The 25,834-nt window shown below is 42.3% G+C and overlaps 1 protein-coding gene across 10 annotated transcripts in view; it reads left to right on the top strand.

Annotated features, from left to right (window-relative positions):
- Window positions 1-4,296: 4,296 nt before the first annotated feature.
- GAPVD1 (GTPase activating protein and VPS9 domains 1) overlaps window positions 4,297-25,834 on the top strand; it is a 73,820-nt gene continuing 52,282 nt past the window's right edge. For 5 of the 10 annotated variants that reach the window (XM_037494796.2, XM_037494797.2, XM_037494794.2 and 2 more), the window contains exons 1-3: window positions 4,297-4,368; window positions 8,753-8,899; window positions 9,438-9,489. The gene's annotated coding sequence lies outside the window, so the exon portion shown is untranslated. Of the gene's footprint in view, window positions 4,369-4,646; window positions 4,664-5,434; window positions 5,553-8,752; window positions 8,900-9,437; window positions 9,490-11,331; window positions 11,477-25,834 lie in introns of those variants that run through there. The other 5 variants (XM_054689662.1, XM_054689661.1, XM_037494790.2 and 2 more) reach the window with 5 other exon arrangements.

The raw sequence follows: 25,834 nt of genomic DNA, 5'->3' as shown, positions 1-25,834 counted from the left end.
AAGAGCTAGGGTGTAGGCCAGAGGTATGGGGGAAGGTGAAGGTGAGAGGATTCACCAGAGATAGAGTGGGGAGCAGAACAGGCACATCTACTGAAATCACTGCTGAGGGGAGCAGCGGGTGAGGCAGAAGACCTGGCCAGGGATTGAACTCAGCTGTGTTTCCATTTTGAAATGACATTGTGATACATCAATCTAATAAAACATTGTATGGTCTTTAAACTTGTTACCTATGTGTTTCAAAGAGTAAACTGTTAAGCATGTTATTTTTTGTTCAAAAGCAACATTTTCTTGTTATTAAAAAAGCTGTTAGAAACTTACCAAATGTGGAAAACTAAAAGTAATACTTAAGAATACAAAAATGTCAGTGAGATATTTTACATTATATAATTACATTAAATACATTTCATGCATTATAATTGACCATAGGTTAAATTCAAATACACCACCGTGTTATGTTGCATTAACATTACAGATCCTAGCCATTGGATCATTCTTGGTACTGGGAGAAAAATGGGGTTTAGTATAGACTTCAGTGGGCTGAAATGTGAGTAGCATGATTTATAACCTTATTGTATAAGAGTCAGTTTTCTCATGTTAGTATTTTCAAGTTTTAGGTTTTTATTTGTTGTCCTTGACTTAGCTGTTAATATAAAATTCATCGGCTAGTGTTATCAATCTGTATGACTATGTAAATACATTGCCAGGACCTTGGAAGGTCCCAGGCAAATGAGGGGCCCTAAGTCATAAACTCCATTAGCTTCACAGTAAACAAACCTCTGAGTGTTACTATTTCTGAGCCTGCCAGTGGGGGCCAGTGCAGGACAACTAAGGGCAGAGAACATGGCGCAAGGCTGTAACTGGAGTCCAGTCCCTTGCTTCATTGGATTGTAAAGTAAAAAAAAGATTTTGCCCAAGGAATACTTTCTGCCACCTGATGAGGACAATTTCTGTGCATGTCTTTGGCATTTTTTCACTGACAAATTCAAGAACTTTAGAAAAATTTTCCTATTAAAAATAATGTGTAGGGGCCTCCCTTAAGACACAACCTATGAAGCTACCCCCAGCCACTGCAGCACAAGTTCAATCCCCAGGCGGCAAAGGAGCAACCCACATGGTGCAGCAGACCTCTCCTGACTTGCCCGCTGCTTCCCTCAGCAGTGTATTTCAGTCAATCTGCCTGTTCTGTTCCCTACTCTGTTTCTGGTGAATCCTTTCACCACCCCCAACTCCTGACACCTCTGGCCTGTAACCCCGTTCTTGTATGCATAAATAAATTAATATTTTTTAAAAATGTGTACTTAATTCATATATATTTTTGTTTATTCAAAGCATAATGAGTCAAACTAAGTGTTCATTAATAGGGTGTGTTAAATAAACTGTGGCATAGTGTACCACGCAAATATTATGTAAAGCTTCAAAATAATGTAGTTTTTATGTACTGATATGCAATTATTAAATTAAATAAATTAGATTTATTTAATCCTTTATTAAGGATTTATTATTAAATGAAAAAAGCAAGTCACAGAATACAGAACAGCATATTGGTCTTTAACATAGGCTGTTTTAGATGTTTGCCTGCTGCTTCAGTTTGAACTGTATTGCTTGAGTCATACTATTAACAGCTTACATTTGTGTTTTGCTTTATAGCAAACAAAGCTTTCATCTGCAACCTTTGGTTTTACCCTTATAACCACTGGATGGGAATCTCTGGGGGTATTGGTCTCTATTCATGAAAGTGGCATATTTATACAACTGGTTTATAATTTGACTTTTTGGATGGGATACTAAGTTTAATCTTGCAGGCTGTAACTTTCCAGAACCTGGAGGAGGACTGTTTATTGATTTTGACCAACTTTTTACATCTCCAGTTTCTTTCCCCATGTGTAACAGGTGATAAGAATAATACCTACTCTCCATTCCACAAGAATGACTGTTGTAGTGGTCCATTGTTCTAATATGTGGGTTGTATTCCTTGGGCGTGCCGGGTGGTAGATTGGAAAATGAATTTCTAATTCAAGTTCTTTGTATTTGACAGAGTACGACCCAGAGCAATTAAGTGACCATCCCAGTGCTCTTTTTACTTAACCATCTACCATGCAATATGTTCACCGCCCTCAACAACATTTTGCGGGGGCCTCCCTGCTGGTGCAAGGGATTAAGACCCAACTTATGAAGCTATCCACAACCACTGCAGCACAAGTTTGATCCCCGGCCAGAGAGCTACCCACATGGCGCAGCAGACCTCTCCTGACTTGCCTGCTGCTCCCCTCAGCAGTGTATTTCAGTCATTCTGCCTGTTCTGTTCCCCACTCTGTCTCTGGTGAGTCCTCTCACCCACCCCATGCACCTCTGGCCTGTAACCCAGTTCTTTTTTTAAAAAAAAGATTTATTTATGCATACAAGAGCTGGGGTACAGGCCATAGATGCGGGGTTGGGGTGAGAGGATTCACCAGAGATAGAGTGGGGAACAGAACAGGCAGACTGACTGAAACACATTGTTGAGGGGAGCAGCATGGGAGACAGGAGAGGTCTGCTGAGCCATGTGAGTTGCTCCCTGGCCAGCAGGGGGCTCGAACTCGTGCTGCAGAGGCTGCAGATTGCTTCATAGTGCAGTGCTTACCCCCTTGTGCCACCAGGGAGGCCCTGTACTCCAGTTCTTGTATGCATAAATAAATACATCTTTAAAAAAAAGGAACATTTTGCAACCTTTGGAGTCCTTTCCTTCCCTCCTGCCTGGCCTGAGTGCTCCAGCCCAGCTAGAGTACTTGGTGTTAAGTCAGCACAAACTATGGAATGCATCCATTTACATGTTTTGTTCAGGCTGGGTTCTTCCTCAGCAGTCCTTATATGACATCGTCCTTGTTGAGATTTAGTCATCCTGTAACTCCTGTGACACCTCCTCCTTCAGGTTGTGACCCCTCAACTTGATGAAATGTTTGTCTGGGAATCTCAGAGCTTACTTTTTATGATCCTTAGTCAGTGGGTATTATTTTACCATACATTATAAACTATATCGTGTTACTTTTTCCACTTCCCTAGTGCTTTGAGCAAGGCCTTATAACAAAGCTGTTAATCTTTGATCACATTTAATTCTCCAGTTGGTTGAATGGCAATAAAATAACACCTGATCAGCCTACCATAGAATGCTATTGTGGTAATAAAATGAGGCAATTAATATGAAACACTTTTTGACAATTTTTAAAGGCAACCCAGCAAGGAGGATGACTCAATGGAAAGCAGTGTGGCAGCTGACTCATATTTGAAATAGCTGGGAAACTGATTATTCTTTTCTTTCTTGCCTGGAGACTCCCAGTGTTGGAGGACATAATCATTGTTTTCAATCTTTTGAAAGGTTGTCAAGTGGAAAACATTCTGTATTGCTCCAGGCAGTGTAACTACTAGCAGGAAAGGAAGTAAAAAGGAATTAGATTTCGGGTCAGCAGGAGGCAGAACTTTCTAACATTTGGAGCTGTGGAGCAGACTGCCTTACTTAAGGTAGTAAAAGCTCCCTGAAACGTGAAAGGTTGAAGCAGAAGTTGAAGATCTCTATGGGGGTGTACAAGAGGGGAACCCTGCCGGGAAGGTATCCCAACGACTTTTAAGGTGTCTTCCAAGTCTAACGCTTCTCTCAGAAGGTTTCCACCAATGTTCAGCTCGGTTAACTTGACATTTGAATATACCTGAAATGTTTTCCTAAAAAGTTCTTATTATTGGCTCAATTGACAATTGAATAAACAACAACAACAAAATCAGTGTGGTCGTTTGGAATAAATAAAAGTCGAAAAAATGAGGAGTGGGAACTCAGTTAACACAATCCAGGGACCACTGAAGGCGATCGGCAACACCTAACAGAAAGCTGAGTGTGTGTGTGAGTGTGTGTGTGTGTGTGTGTGTGTGTGTGTGTGTGTGTGAGAGAGAGAGAGAGAGAGAGAGAGAGAGAACATCCTGAGTGTGGGAGAGAGATTTTCGTCTCGGGCAAGTGACAGTTAGGGGAAACGTGAACGCTCCAACTTGACTGACTCCACCCGCTTCAGCTCGGAGGACGCCTCCCCGCGCAGCCCGGCACCCGGAAGCGAGCGCCGGCTTTGGGCGCAGGACGACCTCCCGGAAGGCGCCCGCGGTCGCCCCGCTGGGCGCGCTGGGCGGGCGGGGCTCCGCGGCCGCGGCCGAACTACCACTCCCAGGGGGCCCCGCGGCGCGGCGCACGCGCAGTGGCGTGGCGGCGGCGCCGCCGCAGGACGCAGGGCAGCCAACAGCAAGTGGCGCCGGCGGCGGCGGCGGTGGCACTTGGCGGCGAGGACGGCGGCGGTGCGCGGCCGAGCGGCGATCGGCGGGAGCCTCGGTGCCCATCCCCGCCTGGCCCTCCAGGTGAGCGCGCGGCCACGTCCCCCCGCGCCGAGCGCGCGGCGCCTGCCTGGCGGCCGTGGCCTAGGGCCGCAGCCTGGCCTGAGCCGGGCCGCGGGGGCCGCTGACCCCGGGCCCTGGGCCCGCCGCTCCGGCGCGGGAGGGCGGCCGGGAGGCTCCGCCAGGCCGGGGAGGGATGCGCCGGCGCGCGGGGTCCGGGCGGCCCGGAGCGGGGAGGGGGGCGCGTGGGGGATGGGATGGGCATGGACCGAGCACCTCGGGGCCGCTTGGAGGGGGAGCCCGAGGCAGCCATCGGCAGGTGGGGAACCGAGGCTGCGGGCGAGAAGGAAGTGGACGGGCTTCTGGGCGCCGCGGCCGGGGGGACGGGGGAGCTCGGGGGCGCTCCTGACAGGCCGGCCTCGAGGGCTGGGGCCAGCCCCCCTACCGCAAACACGTACTGAATTTGGCACCTTTCCACCTGCTGCTGGAGGTCCCAGTGAGGGCCTGTGGGTTGCTTCCCGGTACCCCACCCCTTCAATTTCATCTTTTATTGACAGGCAGAATTTAAAGGATGCTGGCTAGGCGAGCCGTGGAAATTAACAAGGTTCTGTGTGTAAAGCAGCCTAAGACTAGGGAGACACGGGGATAGGGACAGAGGAGAGTGCAGTTGCAGGAGGAATTACTGTTTTTATTTTAAAATGTGTGACAAAAGTCAGTTTGAGCACCAAGGCTTTCAACTGGAAAGAGTTTTTAACTGGAATTCACCAGTTGGTGGGTAGAATTCGGGGGTCTTGAGCTAGAATGGGGGTAGAACCACAGATTACCTGATTACTGCACTTTGTCATGTCTTTCAGTTAGGAATGTGGTAGCAAACCACAGTAGAATGATTAGTGCCTGTGACTTTGTCGCCAATAAAAATTACAGATAATTTTGATTCATATTTACAGTTGGTGCAAATATCGCAAAATATTTATACTTATTTCTTGGAATTTGTGGTGTCCTTAGACCCACTGTTAAGTTTTTGTTTTCTAATGGGATAATTACAACTATATCTGTGTTTTCTTATAGTTCAGTATAATTGGTTTTCTTTGTAATCTCCTATATTAATTAGACATTTGAAAGCAATCTAAGAAGGAGTTCATAGGCTTCATCAGACCATCAGAGCAGTCCATGGAGATGGACTCCTGGAGTAGGAATAAATTTTTTGGGTAAGTCTGCCTGGAAGAATATTTGAATCATTAGATAAGAAAGAAGACAAGGCAGATATGATGGCTGTGTACATGGAAGAGGGAATTTAGTAATTAGGGAAATAAAAGATTTGACTGGGATGAGGAAATAGTTTTCAAAGATAGAAGAAGTCGTGGATAATTCAGTCGGGGTACTAGGGATCTGCAAAATAATCTGAGGAAGAAAGGAAAGTGAATACTTTTTGGCCTTTAGGTTTTTATACTAAGGCACTTCCTAGTTCCTAGTGATTGAAGCCCTCCAAGATCTTGCATAAGCCTCTGCTGGTTTTCTTTAAATTATATAGGTTGTTTAGCTGTTAGAGAGAGGTGTTTTAATTTTTCCATCCTTACATGCAGAATAGCAGGAGCTCTCTTCACGTGTATTTTCTTATTGTTGCAGTTTTATATTCAAATAGAAGCAAATATGTAGATTTTAGAGTTGGTAAGGCATTTTCTTGGAATTCTTTTTATTTTTTTATTTATTTTAAAAAAGATTTATTTATTTATGCATACAAGAGCTGGGGCACAGGCCAGAGATGGTGGGGGGTGAGAGGATTCACCAGAGGCAGAATGGGGAACAAAATAGGCAGATTGACTGAAATACACTGCTGAGGGTAGCAGCGGGAGCGACAGGAGAGGTCTGCTGAGCCATGTGGGTGGCTCCCTGGCCAGCTGGGGATCGAACTAGTGCTGCAGAATCTGCGGATTGCTTCATAGTGCTGTGCTTAACCCCTTGCGCCACCAGGGGGGCCCTTGGAATTCTTTTAATTCTTATAGTTTGGTTTCATTTTGGCACCAGACTTCTCACTGATAAATCATTCTTCATGTGTTCAGAATATTAGGGGATTTGAAAGTTGTACCTGCTTGTAAATCACCTATCAACATCTTGAGTGAGTTATTTTTTTCTCTAAAATATTAGCAATAATAGAAAGCTATTGCAGCAAACTTTTGCTGGAAAAAATAAAGGGGCTGTATGGAAAGGTGAAGTATTTTGTGAAAGAGATGACTACAGTTCAATTGAACATACCATTTTTTTAAAATTATTTTTATTTATTTGTGCATACAAGAACTGGGGTGTAGGCCAGAGGTGCAGGGGGGAGAGGTTTCATCAGAGACAGAATGAGGAGCAGAACAGGCAGATCTACTGAAATACACTGCTGAGGGGAGCAGTGGGCGAGACAAGGCGGGGTCTGCTGCGCCATGTGAGTTAGCTCCCTGGTCTGGGATTGAACTCATGTTGCAGTGGCTGGGAATATCTTGATAGTGCTGAGATTTAACCCCTTGCCTCACCAGGAGGTCACTGCACATACCATGTTGCAAATCCCTGCTTTGAAGAGGTCTGATTTGGACATGGTCTGTATATTAAGACAATGTGAATGTCTTTTTAAATGAGGCTCTTCTACTTTGTGATCCTAGATTGAGCTAAGTGACACTGAATTCTTTATATCAGATCAAGAAAAACTTTTTATGTCTGATAGAATCAAATAATAGTGAAGATGTGGTTGAACATGATAATTTTAGAAACTGCTGGTAGTGTTTAAATTGGGATAGCTACCTTAGAGTAAATATTTGAATTACTTAGTGAAGTTGAAAGTGTGGTACACCCTACCCCATAATTTCACAACTTCTAGACGGCAGTATGAATGGGAATTAGTGACACAGGTGATGATCGCTGGAATTTTTTTTTTTTAGACTTGAAGCAACTGTGCCAAGATTAACCTGAATTTTGGGAGGCAGAATTTGAGTGCTATTTCCCTATTAATTTTTTTAATCCAGAAATTTTTGGATTTTTGAAAAATTTTAAGCCTTCTGAGTTGCAAGAGTGCTACAAAACACCCATATACTCTTCACCTAGATTTGATAACTATCAAATTTTACCAAGTTTGCTTTAACCACAAAGAGACACTTTTTTTTTTTTTTGGCCAAACCATATGTGAGTTAGGTTTAGATACCATCAAAATACTTTAGCATGTATTTCCCAAGAATGTTGACTGTCTTCTACACAGATGCAATTCATTTGTCACCCTCAAAAAATTTAACATGAATATAATAAATATTGCTTAATATACAGACCAGATTTCTCCAGTTGTCTCAATATGGTCCTTAGCTTGTTTGATCCAAGATCAAAAGGCTCTTGCATTACATTTAGTTACCTGCTTGAGTCTAGGATGATTTTCCAATCTTTTTTTTTGGGTCTCTCATGACATTCATCATCCAGACTAGTTGTTTTGTAGAATGTTCTTTAATTTCAATTTATTTGAATGTTTCTTTATGATCAGATACTGGTTAAATATTTTTGGTTTGAATGCAACATAGGTGATTTTACATCTCTTTCAAGGTATCACATCAGAGGCACAAGATGTCAATTTCATTATTTATAAAAATCTGATTTGACTAAGATAATGTCTGCTAGATTTCTATTGTAAAGGTACCCCCATTCCTTTATAATTGTGATCTGTGAAATGATAATTGAAAAAATTGTCTCAGAGTCATCAGTTATTTTTTAAAGATTTATTTATTTATGCATACAAGAGCTGGGGTACAGGCCAGAGATGCAGGGGGGTGGGGTTTGAAAGGATTTACCAGAGACAGAGTAGGGAACAGAACAGGCAGACTGACTGAAATACACTGCTGAGGGGAGCAGCGGGCGAGACAAGAGACGTCTGCTGCGCCATGTGGGTTGTTCCCTGGTTGGCCGGGGATTGAACTCATGCTGCAGAGGCTTCAGATTGCTTCATAGTGTGGTGCTTAACCCCTGTGCCACCAGGGAGGTCCCCAAGTAATCAGTTATTAATAGAGATACCAGTTACAAAGGATCGAGAAAATTTAGATTGGAGATATCACTGCTCAGTGAGAGTGGGAGATCCGGGAATGCTGTGTGGAGGAGATTTGAACCGGACTCACATTTGAACTGGGCGCTAAATCATAGCTGTTACTGGAAATAGGCATTTGGGAGAAGGAAATAGGGATTCAGGTGAAGACAGAAACTTGAACACAAGACAAGGAAGTAAGGATTTGTGGACTGAATAAGAGAACAACTTAAATCTTCCCTTCTTCCCCCTTCCTCTTCGTGTGTTAGGTGCATGTGAGGGAAAAATGGGGAAAAATTATAAAGGTAGTTGGGGATGAAAAAAGCTACTCAGCATGTGATGGTTACCTCCAGTTGGGTCGCTCCCTTCTAGAGCCCTCTACAGGGAAATTGCTCACCAGGAACCGAGGTCTGCATACTGAAGACCCAGAGGCAGCATGGGGGAGTGAAGAGTGTGGGCTGTGGAGTCAAACCAGTTTTGAATTCCTTCTCTGCTGCATGATAGCTCGATGATTAGGCAGTAAGTTATTTGACTTTTCTAAACCTGTTTCTACTTCTGTAAAATGAAAGTGATAAGTACCTATCCCAGAGGATTAAATCTGATAGTAGTCATGTGTGGGAAGCAGCAGGAACACGGTTATTACTTGTAACTGCTAGTTATCCTTCGTTGTCCCAGCTCTTAGTCTGCTTTCATTCTTTTCCACCTGGTTACCATATCCTTGACTTTAAAACAAGGCCAACTCTTCTGGTGCTTTCTTGGCCTCTATCTAAGTGCCACTTTACCCCGTTTATTCCGCTGTGAGTTTATGAACTGCTTTCCAGTGATGGCAGGTAGCACCTCCCATCTTACAAGATGATGCTGTCTGGTAATGATACTCTGGAAATTGCAATGACATGTATTAAGGGGTGCAACTAATAGTACAAAATTTGCCGTTCCTTACATGTAATGTGCTTCAGTGTAAATTAGTTGCATTGAGAAAATTGTCCCTATTATTTATGGAAAATTTAAGAGGGGTTGTGGGTATATTCCCAATGGAAAACGTTCTCTCTTTTTTTAGGAGTGCATATATTGAAGAAAGTTGATTATACATTACTCTTGATTTCTCCAAGGTAAAGTATGATTTTTATTTTTGTAAAAGCCTTTATAAGTGGAATCCCTCTTACTTTGGAAAAAATAACAATACTAGAAAAAAGATCTCAGATGGTTAATTAAATTTTTGCCCTTCAACTTTCTTCCTTTTTTTCCACCATACGTATTTCCTTCTCTGGAGTTAATTTTTTCTGAGACAAGAAGAATTTCAGTTATGTATTTCTTTTTCCTTTTTTTTTTTTTTAAATAGAGGCATGTTTTTATTTATTTATTTGTTTGTTTGTTTGTTTTGTTTATACAAGCACTGGGTACAGTCAGAGGCGCGGGAGGGTGAGAGAATTCACCAGAGCCAGAGCGGGGAGCAGAGCAGGCAGAAGGACCGAAGTACACTGCTGAGGGGAGCAGCGGGCGGCAGGAGAGGTCTGCGCGCCATGTGGGACCCTCCTCCGGTGGCTGGGGAGCAGCCGGGGATCGAACCGGCGCCCCAGAGGCCGCGGGCAGCTTCGCAACCCAGCGCTCAACCGCTGCGCCACCAGGGAGGCCCTCTTTTTCCTTTTTTAAAAAGATTTATTTATTTATGCATGCAAGAGCTGGGGTACAGGCCAGAGGTGTGGGGGGGGTGAGAGGATTCACCAAAGACAGAGTGGGAACAGAACAGGCAGACTGACCAAAGTACACTGCTGAGGGGAGCAGCGGGCAAGTCAGGAGAGGTCTGCTGCGCCATGTGGTTTGCTTCCTGGCCGGCTGGGGATCGAACTCATGCTGCAGAGGCTGTGGATTGCTTCATAGTGTGGTGCTTTAACCCTGCGCCACCAGGGAGGCCCCCTTTCTTTCTTTTTTTTTTTTTTTCCTAAATTTAAACTGCCTAAGCTTGTGTTTACATAGACTTATATGCAGTTCTAACTCTTTAATAATCCTAATTATTTGCATTTGAAAAGAAACTGGGATCAGTAATTTCTTACCGTGTACCAATTTTAGAAGCATCCTGGGCACCAAGCTATTTGATTTCTGGTTTTCAAAATTTTGGTAATTACAATTTCCTTGTTTATGATTATCTGTATTTTCTGGATATGTTTCAATGTATATTATGATTGTGTAGAAACATCTTCAGAAGGGCAGTTCTTCACTGTTCCTAAGCTGAAAGCTAGTTTTGAACTTCACAATGCAATGGTCAGATGTGGTAAGTCTCTGTTGATACTTCAATACAGTGAAGTGTTCTCCTACAGAGAAGTGAATGGTTGAGCCAATGTTTAAGAAAAAACTTAAAGACTTTCTATATTGTTTTTTTTTTTTTTTTTTTTGAGTTTGAAGGTGAACCTGATAAGTGTTTACATCTGGAAGTATAATTTAATGCTAACACTGTGATTATATATCTTTAAAGTCAGAATTATCTTTGTGTACACATTTTTTTGGTAAGCCATTTTCAGATATAAGGCTTTAAGCATACTGTTCTAACTGTAAAATCAGGCAAGATGTCTGATCGCTAATTTAAGATGTCTGTCCAGAGTGGCTTGCTTGGTCTTGCTTCCAAGTAACGCCAGTCCACCCACGCTGGAGACTAGTAGGAAGCATGTTGTCAAACGTGTTCAGTTCTTCCTTTTTTTTTTCCCTTGCTATTTTATGTTTCATTTTGTTATCTGTGAATCTTTGAAAAAATTAAACTGAGGTCTTGCTGTTGGAAAATTTAAGAGACGGTTAAGTGATATTTAGACTATTTACCTTTTTCCAGGATTGGAGTCAAGTTATTTTTTTTTCAGGCGGTCTTAATTTTATCTAAATACATGTATTTTTAAAATTTTCAGGACCTGAATGAAACTCATTTATGTTCAACCTGTTCTGTCTCCTTTCACTTTCTGTTGCAGAATTCTCACCCATTTCTTGGTTTTACTTCCATTATATATGGATCATGACTACCTGACAAAAACACATCAAGTCTAAAAGTCATAGCGCTTAAGGCAGAATTGCAAGATCTCTACAAATATGAATTTCTGTACCAGAAAAGAATAGGTGAATTCTTTTGCAGAAATTATTTCATCCTTACTGTCTCCTTTAGAACTCAAGGAATCTAACTTTGATTCCTCTGAAGTATAGCACTTTGTAATACCTATTATTCAAGGTAGTGAGGGGCCAATTTTGATTCTGATGGAAAATGACTAATTAAGCCTACCAATTAGTGTCTGTTCCATCATTTCAAAGCATTACCATAATAGTAAGAATAATAATTGCCAACATTTCTTGAATTGTTTCCTCTTGGCATTATGTAAACTATTTAAAATTATGAATTCTATAATTCTGTGGAAACATCTTTTTAAAAATGAGTTTGTCAGTCATTTACATGTCTGTGTAACTTTGGGGTTACATTTTTACTACTCCATATGTGCACCTGTTTCATTCACCCTTCCATGGAGGTATCTTAGCAGTTGATTTCTTTTTGAAAATGTTTACCTAGATGCTTTCTTTTCTTTTTTTGTGACCCAGAGGTTCCTTTTATTTATTTATTTAAAGATTTATTTGTTTATGCGTACAAGAAGTGGGATACAGGCCAGGGGCCAGGGTGGGTGAGAGGATTCACCAAAGAGTGGGGAGCAGAACAGGCAGATCTACTGAAATACGTTGCTGAGGAGAGCAGCAGGTGAGGCAGGAGAGGTCGGCTGGGCCATGTGGGTCACCTCCCTGGCTGGGATGGAACTCATGCTGCAGTGGCTGCCAGTAGCTTCATATTGCTGCCTCTTAACCCTTTGCGCCACCAGGGAGGCCCCCAGAGGTTCCTTTTAGTTGGGACATAGTCACAAATAGTAATGCGCTTTGAAGCTTGATAATTATGATTTTATGAAATGCCATTCTGTTCAATGTGATAAAATGGACATGATAGCCTGCTGTTTACATGCTTTTCTTAATTTTGAGGGTGGACTTTTGGATCTTGAAACAGGCTTTACCAGTATGACAACTCAGCAGAAATACAGCTGACATGCACAGTTCCTTTTCTGCTCCTCTCTGGGGTTGTTTTGTATGCCTTCTGTATTTATGGAAGCAGCTAAGTTTATCCAGGGGCCAAAGCTTCCTCAAAGCATGTGGGTGGTGAAATCTTCCTCTCAAAAGTCAACAGAGGCTTCTGAAGATTTTCTTTAGTTATTTGGTTTCTCCTGGTCTCTAGGTTTATACATGTTTTCGTGAGTTGGTGGACATTGTTGAATCAAGGAGGAATTTAGATTTTGGCGGTATTTAATTTCAGACTAATAAAATTAATGGTAGTTTATCAAATTGTGAAAGTTCCTGAGTCATTTCTAGATTGGGTGGATGTTTTTGTATCATTTATTGTCTACGGGAAATAAAGGATGTAATGTTAATGCTATTGCAGTTCTGCTTTTTTGGTGGTTAGCTTGTTATTGTTGAACTATGTCTAGAAATTAAGTGCTGCATCCATTTTATTGTACTTGAAAATTTTCACATTCTTAATGTTATTCGCAGAATTTGGAGCAGTGTTTAATTGCACTAACAGCTCTTTCAGCAGGGAAAAATCTTAGCACCAAGTTTTTATTTATTTTTAATTATTAGTGTATTAAATGTACTTTGTTAAAAAAATTAAAAGTGTAAAAAATAAAAGCTTTTCTTCCCCTCATGTGTATACATATACTATGTTATTTGGATTTTTTTCCTTTTTCCAGCAATTATAGGTGACACTTGTGCTAGCTGCCCACTTTATATATGACAATATGAATGTTCATTCTGAAGCAGGTTTTCATTTATGTCCTTTTGAAGATGAGGCACCTGTGGCAAGAAGTAACTAGTCAAAGCTTACATAGCTAGTGAGAGGCCACACTGAAATTTGAGCCTGGGTAGTCTGGGTCCAGGTTTGTGTTTGTTTTTTTTTAAAGATTTATTTTTCATTTATTTATGTATATAGGAACTTGGGTGTAGCCCAGAGGTGTGGGGGATAAGAGGATTCACGAGAGACAGAGTGGGGAGCAGAACAGGGACATCTACTGAAACGTACTGCTGAGGGGAGCAGCGGGCAGGGCAGGAGAGATCTACTGCGCCTTGTGGGTCAGCTCCCTGGCCAGGGATTGAACTCTTGTTGCAGTGGCTGGCAATAGCTTGATAGCGCTGAGACTTTAACCCCTGCGCCACCAGGGAGGCCCCCAGGTTTGTGTTTTAACCCCTGTACTACCTCCGGAATCTTGACCATACTTATCGTTCTACAAGTTGCTTTATTCATATAATGAAACATAATGAAATATAATGAAACATAATCTTTCTTGTTTACCTCTACCTCCTTAATAATTATGTGGTATCCCCTGCTAGGGATGTACCGTAATGAACTTAACTTAATGTGTCTTTCATACATAATCTTGTTTAATATTGCCAGGCACATTAGTAATGCTTTCAAGTAATGTTTTAAAAAGTCAGTGTTTTTGAACTGGGATAGTGAAAATACACTAGTATATAATAAGGAATGCACTTACTAGCTGTTCAGGTGTTTACATAGTCTCAACTGAGTTGTACAATAAAGTCTGAGCTTTGCTCTTACACATTTGTTATTTATGAATTTCATTATTCTTGTGGCCTGTCTTTTTAGCTCTGGACTTTTTTTTTTTTTTTTTTTATAGAGGCATGCTTTATTTATTTGTTTGCTGGTTTGTTTGTTTGTTTTGTTTATACATGCACTGGGTACAGTCAGAAGCGCGGGAGGGCGAGAGAATTCACCAGAGCCAGAGCGGGGAGCAGAGCAGGCAGAAGGACCGAAGCACACTGCTGAGGGGAGCAGCGGGCGGCAGGAGAGGTCTGCGCGCCATGTGGGACCCTCCTCTGGTGGCCGGGGAGCAGCCGGGGATCGAACCGGCGCCGCAGAGGCCGCGCGCAGCTTCGCAACCCAGCGCTCAACCGCTGCGCCACCGGGGAGGCCCTGTCTTTTTAGCTCTGGAAAATGAGCATATTGGGGGTATGATCTACATCTGTTTGGATATTTCTCACTTACTTTTGGTAGGGTGTAGAATTTTGGTGTCATAACAATTTTAGTGTCTGTTACAGTGTTAATTTGAGTTCAGAATACTCTGGTTTTCTCTAACTTGCATTTTCAAAGCGGTGTGGGCCTCCCTGGTGGCACAAGGGATTAAGCACAGCACTATGAAGCTCTCCGCAGTCACTGCAGCACCAGTTTGATCCCCAGCCTGCCAGGGAGCAACTCACATGGCTCAGCAGACCTCTCCTGTTTCCCATACTGCTCCCCTCAGCAGTGTATTTCAGTCAGTCTGCCTGTTCTGCTCCCCACTCTGTCTCTGGTGAATCCTCTCACCCTCCACACCTCTGGCCTGTATCCCAATTCTTGTATGCATAAACAAATAAATCTTTAAAAAACAACAACAAAAACAAAGCAAGAGTGCCTTTCAGTTCCCTGTACTTGTGCCAGGGTTATTTGGTACTAAGTCTACCTTTTTTTCTACAATGTTTCACTCTTGTTTCAATGTGCCAAGAAAAGACATTAAAGAATCATTTGTTTCCATTTTACTCTTTTCTGGGGGAGGTTTTTTTTTTTTTTTAAAAATATTTATTTATTTGTTTGTTTGTTTATACAAGCACTGGGCACAGTCAGAAGCGCGGGAGGGTGAGAGAATTCACTCGAGCCCGAGCTGGGAGCAGAGCAGGCAGAAGGACCAAAGTACACTGCTGAGGGGAGCAGTGGGCCGCAGGAGAGGTCTGGGCACCATGCGGGACCCTCCTCCGGTGGCTGGGGAGCAGTCGGGGATCGAACTGGCGCTGCAAAGGCTGTGGGCAGCTTCACAACCCAGCGCTCAACCGCTGCGCCACCGGGGAGGCACAGGGGGAGTATTTTTTAATTGTGAAGAAATATCTTTTTTAGTACATTAGTAATTATTTCAGCTATGCTCATTGGAAATTTAGTAAGTATTTTCAACTTAGATTCAGCTACTGTTCTCTACTTGTCTTGGAAAGTCCCAGGCTGATTCCAAACTGGAGCATTGCTCTTTATAATTCAGTCATTTATTTATTAACTATTTCTAAATTCAAACATTTATTTGGCACCTGCAGAATCCCATCACTCCGCTAATTTATGGGGATACCAGGATGACTTATTTCTGTACTTCAGGGAATTTGAAGTTTTGTTGAGAAAAAACATTTTTTGTCATTTTCCATGCAAAATGTGATAATAGACATTAGCTCAAATGAGAAAGTATCTGAGTGGAGAGAATGGCCAAGCCAATCTGACCCTTTGAGTTGAGCCCTGTTGCCTAAGTGCGATTTAACTAACCAGTCAGAGGAGTGGACAGAATAGGGGCTACATAGAAGTCTGGTCTGTGAAAGCCACTGAAAATTGTCACCAGTCTGTTGTATATTCCTGTAAGAATGTAGCTCAACAACAGTCCTTGTCTCTCTTATTTATCAGTGCCCAGTACATGGTATATGCATAAGAGACATTTGTTTGTTGAATGAATAAGTGATGGAAATGTGTTAAATGAAGCTTTTATGCATGTCTGTCCATTTATTGGAAAGAGATAAGTCATTACTTCTAACACCAGACAATTTTTAGAGCAGGTAATTCAGCAAGACATAGATGAGTATGAAACTTTCTGCATGGAAGAATTGAAGTCTTTTAAGGGAAACAATGTGGACAAATCATTGTAATTCAATATGATTATTTATAAAAGATATTTGCAAGAGATGCCTGTCTCTTGAATGGAATGGTTAGAGCCCTGAAAAGTAGTGGTTAATTAAAATAAACCCTCAAATTAAAATTATCTGACAAAATACAGGAACTAATACTGTGGTTAGAGCATTAAAAAATGGCACTCTCCTCCCTGGTGGCACAGGGGGTTAAGACACAACCTGTGAGGTTGTCCCTAGTAGCTACTGCAGCACGAGTTCAATCCCCAGCCCACCAGGGAGCAGCTCATATGGCGCAGCAGACCTCTCCTGACTCGCCCCCTGCTCCCCTCAGCAGTGTATTTCAGTCATTCTGCCTGTTCTGTTCCCCACTCTGTCTCTGGTGAATCCTCTCACCTCCCCCACACCTCTGGCCTGTACCCCAGCACTTGTATGCATGGATAAATAAATTAAAAAAAAAAATGACACTCATCCCTTTTTTGGCTTACCTCTTTAATATGGATATTACATAAACTACTATGAGGAGAAAAATGCCGATGTAATAAAAAAGTGATAGTTCTGTCAGGGTGAAGGCAACAATATATAAAAATGTTTTTACTTTTAATAATTTAGTAACTTGATTTTCCTACTTGTACTGTTATTTATTTAATGTCTTTTTTTTTAATGAACATACTTTAAACTATTTTTAAAGAAGCTTTTAAGTAGGGCCTCCCCGGTGGCGCAGTGGGTTGAGCGCAGTGCTGTGTAGCTGTCCACAGCCTCCGCAGTGCCAGTTCTATTCCTGACCAGCCAAGGAGAATCCCACATGGCGAGGCAGACCTCTCCTGTCGCGCCCGCTGCTCCTCTCAGCAGTGTATTTCGGTCCATCTGCCTGTTCTGCTCCCCGCTCTGTCTCTGGTGAATCCTCTCACCCTCCTGCAACTCTGACCTGTACCCCAGCTCTTATATAAATAAATAAATAAAAAGAAGCTTTTAAGTAGTGTGATGAAAATAATGAAGGCCAACTCTTATCCTAAATGTACTGCAACTTAAATATTAAAAAAACAAAACAAAACAAAACAATGTTACAAAACCTAGCTAGCTACTGTTTGCAGATGGTGCTGAGTTTGAGGCCTGCTATGCTTTAATTATAAGGTGAGATTTGCAAGTGTTGGAGAAGTGTTGAAGATAAATTGACACCTTGCTTAGATTTCTCTGTGATGTAAATAGAAGGATTGAAAGAGACTTGAAAATGGAGTAACTTTCCCTAGGGAGAAAAGGATGCTGTGATGGTGGGAACAATCCCCATTGCTTCGCAGAGGGAAAATATTTGGGGGCTGGCCTTAGAGGATACATTTGCGTTCTCTTGAAAATAAAGAGCTGAACCTCTTGGGCCTATATAATAGCATCTGCAGGGGCCTACCTGGTGGCTCAAAGTCACAGGTCAAAGTCTCAGCTCTATCACCAGCCACTGAGGCATGAGTTCAATTCAGTCCAGGGAGCTACCCACATGGTGCAGCAGACCACTCTTGTTTGATGCTCCCCACAGCAGTGTATTTCAGTGGATTTGCCTTTTCTGCTCCCCACTCTGTCTCCGGTGAATCCTCTTAACCCCTGCACCTCGGCCTGCACCCTTGTTCTTCTACTAAAAAAAAAAAAAAATAGCACCTGCAAATGTTCATGACTTTGGAATAAAGTATGGTAGCAACATCTGAATTGGGGGAAGTGGAAAACGGTGGGAGATGAGACTAGAGGCGTCAAAAGAGGGGTTTATGATTGAGAACATGATGCCACGTGGCAGATTATGGACGTTATCTTGTAGGCAGTGGAGAATAACTTGACAAGATTTAGCCAGTAAGGGGAGACCGGGAGAGGGACTATTGAGATGATGAGAACTTACATAGTTTGAAGGACTGGCTAGGAGGAAAAATCTTGAATATTCTCCATTCTTTTCCAATAGAGGGCTCTTTTAAAATTGGAGGAAATCAGGTAATATGCTAAGAGTACAAATCATTTGACAATATTGGTTACTATCTGAGCTCACCTGCTCACTGAAAATTCCAGTTAGCTGCCTAGAGGAAAAAACAAAGTGACAAAGTTGAGGGTCTGGAACTAAGTTGGGGCATTGAAGATTGATAGGATATTATGAAAAGGGATTGTGCCTGTATTGTCTAATTAATTACTTTTCAGTTGAAAAACTAAATTCTAGACAGATGATTTAAGTTATGTATAGCTAGTTTTGAACTCATTACATTGTACTTTAGAGTACTATACCCAAAACTTTGTTGGTATGATTAAGTCATGAAAGATACTTTCGATAGGTCTTACAGTGTTTAGTGTATTTACTTTCTGTAAACTTTCATATATTATTTCATAGAATTGGAGGGAATTCAGGGTTCTTAGTTCTGAAGTCCAGCTGAACCTGACTTTGACAGTTGAAACTTACAAAGAAAGGGGAAATTTTCCAGGCATTGGCTTACATATTGATAGCTGTTGAAAGAGTGTGTGTTTAGAAGAAGTGACCTTGACCAAAAGTCACAGCACTCACTACTAGGAGGTAGATGGCAAAGTGGTTAGAAACTCGGTGTACTGGATACACCTGGGGTTTATTCTCAGCTTTGCCAGTTAATGATTCCATTTTGTGCATATTATTTAATTTCCTCAATTTCTTTGTAAAATGTGGAGATTGTACACAAGTTAAATGAGAATATATAAAGCATCAAGGATGGTGCTAATAGTCAGTATCCTGAATTATATGGGAGTTAATATTGTTTTTATTTCCTAAACACCTATATGCTTTACTACAACCCACATATTTTACTACTGCCAGTCACTTAAAACACTGTCCTTCAAGCACAATCATTTCTATTTACAATGAAAAGTTTGCTGTTAAGTGGTAATGAATAGAAAAACTTGCTTTTCTTGAACATTTCTGCCTAGGAAATTTTTTTTTAAAGATTTATTTATTTATGCATACAAAAGCTGGGGCACAGGCCAGAGATGTGGAGAGTGAGAGGATTCACCAGAGACAGAGTGGGGAACAGAACAGGCAGACTGACTGAAATACACTGCTGAGGGGAGCAGCGGGTGAGACAGGAGAAGTCTGCCTTGCCATGTGGGTTTCTCTCTGGCCTGCTGGGGATTGAACTCGTGCTGCAGAGGCCGTGGATTGCCTTACAGTACCGTGCTTAACCCCTTGTGCCACCAGAGAGGCCCTCTGCCTAGGAAATACCTTTTTTTTTTTTTTTAAAGATTGATTGAAGATTGATTGATTGATTGATTTATACATACATACATACAAGCACTGGGTACAGTCAGTAGCGCGGGAGGGTGAGAGAATTCACCAGAGCCAGAGCGGGGAGCAGAGCAGGCAGAAGGACCAAAGTACACTGCTGAGGGGAGTAGCGGGCGGCAGGAGAGGTCTGTGCGCCATGTGGGACCCTCCTCCGGTGGCCGGGGAGCAGCTGGGGATCGAACCTGCGCTGCAGAGGCTTCGGGCAGCTTCGCAACCCAGCGCTCAACCAATGCGCCACCGGGGAGGCCCGTAGGAAATACTTTTGCCAGAAATTTGTGTAAACTGTAATGTAGCTATGGTTGCCTCATCTTATGAAGTTTCTTTATGTCATCTTTGATCACAGTGAACTGAAAGGAAAAATACTTTTAATGTGATAGCTTAAACACTGCAATGTGTTACCGGGTGTTAACGGGTTCTTGAACATCATATAGCTGGTAATCTTTTTTTTTGGCCTGATGGTGGTTAGAAATTGTAATAAATTACACAAGTTTGCATGCTTTTTCTTATTGAAAAATGGTGCTAAGTGGGATGCTTGGATCCAGAAGTATATTATTTGTGTAATTTAAAATATTTAAATATAATTTTTTTCAAACAGTTTAAGGTTTACAGAACAATTGAGACCAGTACAGGAAGTTCTTGTATAACCAGCACCAAGTTCCCCTTTTTATTAACATCTTACAGTATTAGTACTGTGTATTTATTATTAGTGCTCCAATATTGACACACTGTTATTAACTAAAGTTGATACTTTTAACTAAAGTTAAAAGTATCCCATTTGGGATGCCACATTGCATTTAGTTGTCATTATGTGTATAATTAGATCATCTTAAGTTTGACACATTAATTTATTTGCAAAGGATGCTCTATTCTCAAATTTCAAAACTAGATTTGTGTGGGGGAGGCATACTGTTATTAAAAATGCTCTTTGAAGATAGTTGGCCTTTAATTTCACCTTTAATAATCCTTTTACAAATGTAAAAGGGAGGCCCCCCTGAATTGATAAAAATTTAATTGACAAGAATAATGATTTCCTATGTTGTGTAGCTACTTATGCATTAGTCATCTGTGTGAACTGTATGATTTAGCATGAGAGGTAGATAAAGGCATTATCTCAGTTTTCTTTTTTTTTAGATTTATTTATTTATGCATACAAGAGCTGGGGTACAGACCAGAGGTGTGGGGGAGGGGGTGAGAGGATTCACCAGAGATAAAGTGGGAGTGAAACAGGCAGACCTACTGAAATACACTGCTGAGGGGAGCAGTGGGTGAGTCAGGAGGTTGTCTGCACCATGTGGGTCACCTCCCTGGCTGGGGATTGAACTCCTGCTGCAGTGGCTGCGGATAGCTGCATAGTGCTGAGACTTAACCCCTTGCACCACCAGGGAGGCCCTATCCCAGTTTTGAAGAAGAGGAAGCAGAAACTAGGATGAAGTGACTAGAGACAGATCACAGTGCCAGTAGGTGTGAGCCTTTAATGCATCAGATCTTCACTCCAGTGTTAGTATGCTTTCCACTATATTGTTGGAAGTATCCTCTATATAAAATAAGAAAGTAGCAAGTGATCTTCTCTGACTGACTCTTCCAAGGTATTCCTGAACTAATGAGAGTAATAATAAAGAGATAGTTTACTTGAACTTTAGCAGTTATTTGGTGCTTAAAATTGTTGGATACATATCACTAACTTGGGAAGCCTTTAATTAGAATTTTTTTTAATAGAACACATGAAATGTGATTTTTTTCTGTAAAATGTTTGATGACAATTTTTTCCTACAGTAGAGTCCTTGTCTTAGTTCATGCATAGTTGTAACATTTGTATGTGTGTTCCCTCCTTGGAATTCTTAATGACTTTCTAATTCACACATTTCTCCTTATCAGACTCTGCTTCCTAACCATGCTCTATGCTCTTTCAGAGTAAGTATGTCTGCTTATCAGGAGTTGGCAAACTTTTTCTGTGAAGGGCCAGATAGTAAATATTTTAGACTTTGTGTACCACATGGACTCTGAGGACTCTGCTAACTCTTCAACTCTGCCATTGTAACTGAAAGCAGCCACAGATAACGTATAAACACAGATATGAATTTATTTCAATAAAACTTTATTTATACAAACAGGCAGCAGGCTATATTTGACCTGCGGGCCCTAAGTTGCCAGCTCCTACCATTGCAGGATACATAAACCCGGTGTGGATCACTCCTTCAACTAAAATCTTCTTGCTGGCCCCTCAGAGATGACATGAGTCAAAAAAGTTTAAAATCTGATTTAACTAACATACATGAACGTAATTTATTTTGTAGAAAATATTGTAAGTGCTATTGAGCTTGATGTTACAGATTTTCAAAATCTAATTTTTGATTATTCCAAACAAAAATGATCTAAGTTGGAAAATGCTTGCAATTTTCAGGGAAAAACTTCTATTTCTTACTATTAGGTTTGCCTAAGTGTTACATTTTAAATTCTTTGATTTTATTGACTTTCTTTTTTTTCTCAGAGCAGTGTGCCAGTCCAATTAGCAAAGATCTGAATGCTTCCAGTGTTTGGCCATGGTAATAGGGCCTGGGGAAATACTAGGTCTAATGAAGTTCTCAGCCTTTGAGGGATGAGTTCTGTCATTCTTGCTGGAAAGACAGGATGAAGACATTTAAAATGAAAAGACAAGTAAAAAAGGTCCAAAATAGTAGTAAGGCTAAGTAGTGCATTAGAAGTTCAGAATTGGGATTATCTCTGGAGATAGACTATATTATAGGGAAGGAAAATTTTGTTAAAGTAAGCCTTGGAGGGGGCCTCCTTGGTGGTGCAAAGGATTAACTTGCAGTACTATGAAGCAGTCTGCAGCCACTGCAACATGAGTTCAATCCCTGGCCAGGGAGCTGACTCACATGGTGCAGCAGACCTCTCCTTTCTCACCTGCTGCTCCTCTCACCAGTGTATTTCATTCACTCTGCCTGTTCTAGTCCCCATTCTGTCTCTGGTGAATCCTCTCACCCCCTCCCACACTTCTGGCCTATACCCCAGTTCTTGTATATATAAATAAAATCTTAAAAAAATTTTTTTCACTTTAAAAAAAATTAAGTAAGCCTTGGAAATGAAAGTAACATGATATAAATGTAAACATAAATACATATTAAAGTACAAATGAGGGGCCTCCCTGGTGGCGCAAGGGGGTAAGCACTGCACTATGAAGCAATCTGCAGCCTCTGCAGCACGAGTTCGATCCCTGGCTGGCCAGGGAGCAACCCACATGGTGCGGCAGAACTCTCCTGTCTCGCCTGCTGCTCCCCTCAGCAGTGTGTTTCAGTCAATCTGCCTGTTCTGTTCCCCACTCTGTCTCTGGTGAATCCTCTCACCCCCCACATCTCTGGCCTGTACCCCAGCTCTTTTATGCATACATTAAAAAATCTTTAAAAAAAAAGTACAAATGAGAAGGCAGATTTGGCTGGAACAGGACAGTTTATATAGAAAAATAAGTGTGAGATAGGATGGAAGGAGTGGATTAAGGTGCAAATTAGACCTTGAATTTTAGGCTAAAAAATTTGGAAATTATTCTCTAGTATGTGAGGAATAAATGAAAATTTTGAGCACCTTCATTTTTCCTTTAAGGCTTTTGTGGACAAAAATGGAGGTAGTCAAGAAAGACAACAGTTTCAGGCCTGAGCACTCGCAAGGTGCAATATTGGGTTGAAGTAGTTTTTTTGTGTGTGTATGGGGGGGATGGATTCAATTTTGGAATTGTTAACTTGGAGATCAGCTAGGCCACCCAAAGGAGAAGTTGTGTAGGCAGTTCCGAATATGGACCTGGCTTTCAGGGGAAAGGTAAGGTCTGGAAATTCTCGTTTGGCACTGTGGGCGTTTTGATGGCAGGTAAGCGTGCGATGGAATGCTGTCACCTAGACGCTAAGTGCAGGTAGAAAGGGGAAGCATCTGAAGACTGAGCCCCTGGGGAGGGTACTCCTCAGGGAGGTGAGGGGCAACTACAGAGGAGACTGAGACTGAGGGGGGAAAGGAAAGACAAACCCCAGGAGAAGGTGGAGTCCTGGAAGTCACGGTGTTTCAAGGAGGAGGATTGTCACCTCTGCCATGTGCTTCTGTTAAATCAAGAAGAGAAGGAATGATAATTTATCATTGGATTAGTAATATACATATTGTTGGTAATCTGAAGACTAGTAGTTGTTTTTTTTTCAAAGATTTATTTATTTATGCATATAAGAACTGGGGTACAGGCCAGAGGTGAGGATAGTGAGAGGATTCACCAGAGACAGAGTAGGGAACAGAACAGCTAGACTGAAACACACTGCTGAGGGGAGCAGCAGGCGAGTCAGGAGAGGTCTGCTGCACCTTGTGAGTTGCTCCCTGGCTGGCCTGGCTGGGGGATCGAACTCATTCTGCAGAGACTGTGGACAGCTTCATAGGTTGCGTCTTAACCCCTTGCACCACCAGGGAGCCCCTGAAAACTAGTAGTTTTGATGGTGTGGTGGGGCAGAACTGATTGGTGTGGGTTCAGAAGTAGATGAGAGAAGAGAAACTGGAGACAGTGATTATGGACACCTTTTTCAAGGGCTTTTCTTTTTTTTTTTTGAGATTATTTATTTATTTATACAAGCACTGGGTACAGTCAGAAGTGCGGGAGAATGAGAGAGTTCACCAGAGCCAGAGCAGGGAGCAGAGCAGGCGGAAGGACCGAAGTACACTGCTGAGGGGAGCAGCGGGTGGCAGGAGGGGTCTGCGCGTCATGCGGGACCCTCCTCCGGTGGCCGGGGAGCAGCCGGGGATCGAGCTGGTGCTGCAGAGGCTGTGGTCAGCTTCGCAACCCAGCGCTCAACCACTGTGCCACCCGGGAGAGCCAGATAGGTTTTTCTTAAAGATGAAAAATAATAGCCTGTTTATATCCTGGTGAGAATGATCTTGTGGGGAGAGAAGTACAGATGTTGGGGGTGTAGTTGTTCAGATTTCTGTAGTGATGTTCTTGAATATATGCGAAGGGAGGGAATTATGCAAAGAGAGGTTTGCGTTGTTTTATTTATTTTTTAAAAAGATTTATTTATTTTTATACAAGAACTGGGGTACAGGCCAGAGGTGCGGAAGGGTGAGAGGATTCACCAGTGACAGAGCGGGGAGCAGAACAGGCAGACGACTGAGATACACTGCTGAGGGGAGCAGTGGGCGCGACAGGAGAGGTCTGCCACACCATGTGGGAATCTCCCTGGCTGGCCGGGAATCAAACCCGCACTGCAGAGGCTACAGACAGCTTCACAGCGCTGCACTCAACCCGCTGCGCCACCGGGGAGGCCCAAATTGCATTGTTTTAACCAGGAGAAAGGTAGTTTAATTCAAAGTAAAAGGTAGAATACACATGCAGATCTGTCCGTCTTTCGGTGATGCCTTGAGCTAGTGGGAAAATCTCTTCTGATTGCGTTGTAATAGGCAGCTAGTTTTCTTTTTCTCTGTGAAGTAGGAAGCAAGAGAATAAGGATGGGTTAGAGGTGGGGATGTGAAGAGAGTGGACTATATGAATTAGTTGCCTGAGAGGTGGGGGAGTGGTGGATGGAGGGGGAAATAACAGGGTGTGTGCCATGCATGCATCATTAGGGTCCATGTGGGGTTTGTGATCATGAGTTTAAAGTGATATTAGCATGATTGTGTTTGTTTTCTCGTCCACAGGTATAGAGCAGGCATAGGTCAAGCATTGGATTTAAATGCTGGTATTGTGGGTTAGTCAGATGAGAAGGGCAAATTGAGAGTGCATTCAAGGTGATTATAATGATTGACAGAGGGATTTATGCTAGGGAGGGACGGAGGGAAGCAGAGACAAGAAGTGGGTGTGGAGGGTAGTAAAAAAAGTGGTAGGATTAATGGCTTAAAAGCCTTGGTGGGGTCATGTGGTCATTGGAATTTTGGGATGCAGGAGGAGTGAGAGAGACTGCAGTATATGACTGCAATAAGGGGTAGGGGTAGGGGATAGTAGTGATATGATCTGAAGACTTAAGATTCAAAGATAGGTTTTTAATAAGGAGGGAAGGAGAATGTCCTGGAAGTGGTCCCATAATGTAAAGGGAGTGGGAAAGGCCTGAGAGGTCTGAGAGGAAGCCATGTTGCTAGGGAAAACAAGAAGGCAAAGAAAGTCCAGAGAGGCTTCAAATTACAGATTTTCTTTTCTTTTTTTTTAAATGAAGTACAGATTTCTCATCTCTCTCTTTTTTTTAAATATTTATTTATTTATTTATACACGCACTGGGTACAGTCAGAGGCGCGGGAGGGTGAGAGAATTCACCAGAGCCAGAGCAGAGAGTAGAGCAGGCAGACTGACCAAATACACTGCTGAGGGGAGCAGTGGGCGGCAGGAGGGGTCTGTGTGCCATGTGGGATCCTCGCCCGGCTGCTGGGGATCGAACCGGCGCTGCAGAGGCTGCCGGCAGCTTCACAACCCAGCGCTCAACCACTGCGCCACCGGGGAGGCCCAAATTACAGATTTTCTGATA

This window comes from Talpa occidentalis, unplaced genomic scaffold (genome assembly GCF_014898055.3).
Source record: "Talpa occidentalis isolate TD23 unplaced genomic scaffold, MPIMG_talOcc4v2.1 talOcc4.7, whole genome shotgun sequence".
Taxonomy (NCBI): Eukaryota; Metazoa; Chordata; class Mammalia; order Eulipotyphla; family Talpidae; genus Talpa; species Talpa occidentalis.
This window is presented reverse-complemented; position numbering and strand designations above follow the sequence as displayed.